The following is a 2,667-nucleotide window of genomic DNA, read 5'->3' as shown; positions in this document are numbered from 1 at the left end:
CGGGAGGTGGCACTCCTGCCTCGGGGCAGGCAGCTGGAAAACACCCGCCCAGGCTGTGCCAACACCGCACTTCAGGCAGCGCCGAACACAGTTTTACCCGTTTCTGGGGACTTTCCGAACACCCTCCCCAGGGTCGGTGGGTAATTCCAGCCGGCGGCCCCAGGACTGCCCCCGGGTTTCAAAGTCGCAAGGGATTTTTCTGTATTTCCGCAGTATCTGCCTTTGGCTGGTGAGGAGCTGTGGAAAATTCCTGAAACTTTTGGGACCTCACTGCGAACGGGACAGCTCAGCCACTTCTGGGGCTGCGGCCCGATGGACTCTGAGGACAAGGTGACTTGAGCGAAACCGAGGACGAGACTAAGGCAGCCATGAGGCCGGACAGGCAGAAAGCTGCAGAAATAGCTGCTCCAGCCCAAACCCGTACGAATCAAAGCTGGTTTCAAACTGGTGAAGTTTTCCAGCTGTTCACCGCTCCCCGTGCCCACCCTCACGCCCCACGTGCACGCACACACCGCTGCACAGACCCTCCTCTCCCCCCGGGGCCGCCCGGTGCGGCCACAGCCGTAAGAGCCGGGCAGCAGCCGCAGCGCCCTTCTTCAGCTGCCCGGGCATCGCGGCGGGGAGGGGAGGCATTCCCAGACTCTGCCACGTATGTCCCTGCAAACCTGCGTCCCGCGGCCTCTCCTTCCTGGTGCCAATTTCCAACCGGGCTGCCTCCTGCCCGGCCCCCTGAGGTATGGCTCAGCAGCTATCGGGGTAAGTACCTCCTCCACTAGCTCGCCGCTGGGTGCGAACATTTCGCTGCCGAAATGACGAGAGCAAAGCACACGGAGGTGCTGCCCTCGAGGAGCTCGCCGCTGGGTCCCACCCAGCACTGCCCGACTGCCGCATCCCAGGGCAAAGGGATGCTCTCCACGACCGCGGCATCAAACCTCCTCTGCGGAGACGGGTACGTGCAAGCCAGACACCGGGGGTCAAGTGTGCTCAGCCAGAGGCCCGAGAAATGGAAATCCAGCTGCCCTGGGCTGCTCCTCTAGCGGGGAACCCCAGGAGGACATCGCCATCACCACCACCGGTGGGCACAGGCTCTGCTCCGCTCCCCGGTCGTGCCGTCTCCTGTGCCAAGGAGCCTCAGCCCCTTCCAGAGGCAACCGCACCACCGCTGAATGGGTGCAGGGAAACGATGGCACAAGACGAATGCGAACACACTTCAGCCTCCTCACTCGGGGTTACAGCTGCTCAGGCGCAGGCATGGCTCCACCACCTTCTGTCCCCAACGTGTGAGCTCAGCGGGGACCACCGGAGCCCTCGGTCCCGGCACGGGAGGTGCAGGAGGCTCCCGACACCCACCTGAGCTCCAAGAGCCAAGCTGCACCGGGACTCTTCCCAAGCCACGGGATAAGACGTCAACTTCCTAAAAATAGCATTGCTGAGAGCACGGGTCACTTCAAACCACGGCAGGTGACACCACCACGGCAGGTGACACCCTGGATTGGGTCATGCCGCCGGGGTACGTGGCCATGCCCTGGAGTCGCTCACACCCTGGTTTGATTGCACTCAATGCTCCTCGGCCGATTTATCCCGCAGAAGTCACCATAAAGCCGCCACGTGTTCACAAAGCACCAGCACCTCCGCAACCGCTGCCTCGTTCCAAGCTAGATCCTCTGGAAAGGACAAACATCCTCCGTGAGAGACGGGTGTAGGTTGGCCGGTAATTAGAAAAAGGGTCCTCCAGAAGCAGCCCAACTGTGACCCATGGCAGTTCCGTGGTGCTCTGCAACACTGAAGGTGCCACAGTTAAAGGAAGACAAAGCTGTGGGCCCCCACGCAGCACTGAAGACCTCCGTGGATCTGCATGTGCGAGAGGTGAGCTCGTCACCCGTGCCTCGCTCGACCTCAGACCCGCGCTGGGAGGATGCTCACCCCACACTCGCTTCCCCCACGGCGTGGGCAGACCCAGCGCTCCCGGTGCTCTGCCCTGGGGTGCGGTACGACCCACCCGTGCAGTGCAGGGTGACGGCACACGCTGCCGGCGCTCCACGGGCCGCTGGGGCGTGCGGGGGCTGCTCCGCACGCCCCTACCCAGCCCATCGCAGCGCTGCTGCGTGTCCACCGAGAACAGGGGCGAGCTGCAGACCGCCAGAGGAGGAGAAAGTCTCGAATCTCACGTGAGGGGGGTGTCGATGGAGGCGACTGGCCTGAAGGACGTACTGCAGCCCCTCTCCACACCGGAGCGGGTGGACGCTCCGGCCGAGCTGCACCTAAGCCTCCCCGGGGCAACAGCCCTTCGTTTGTTTAGAGAAATCCCACAGGAAAGCAGAGCTGCGTGCCGGGCTCTGCAGACACTGCCGAGAGCAGCTTTAGCAACACCACCAACCTCTCGTGACAACGTGTGCGTGTGTCTCTCCGGCAAGACTTGTTTTCCACAGCGTTGCACGGATCAGTGCTGCTTTGCCACCTTTTCTTCTCCCACCAGTTACATCCCAGGCCTTGCCCAAGTTTGTAAGCATCAGTTTTGCAAGGGTTTAGTCTATGATCATAGAATCACAGAATGGTTTGGGTGGGACAGAACAGTTTGGGCTGAAGGGACCGGTAAAGGCCATTGAGTCCCCCCTCTGCCCTGGGCAGGGCCACCTCCCCCCAGCCCAGGTTGCTCCGAGCCCCGTC

At 62.4% G+C, this 2,667-nt stretch overlaps 1 protein-coding gene across 1 annotated transcript in view; it reads right to left on the bottom strand.

Moving 5' to 3' along the window:
• SBF1 (SET binding factor 1) overlaps nt 1–2,667 on the bottom strand; it is a 54,038-nt gene that overhangs the window by 46,942 nt on the left and 4,429 nt on the right. The window lies entirely within an intron of this gene.

Source organism: Charadrius vociferus, unplaced genomic scaffold (assembly GCF_000708025.1).
Source record: "Charadrius vociferus isolate BGI_N301 unplaced genomic scaffold, ASM70802v2 scaffold1215, whole genome shotgun sequence".
In the NCBI taxonomy this organism is placed as follows: domain Eukaryota; kingdom Metazoa; phylum Chordata; class Aves; order Charadriiformes; family Charadriidae; genus Charadrius; species Charadrius vociferus.
The sequence above is the reverse complement of the archived record's forward strand: the minus strand, read 5'-3'. Positions and strand labels throughout refer to the sequence as shown.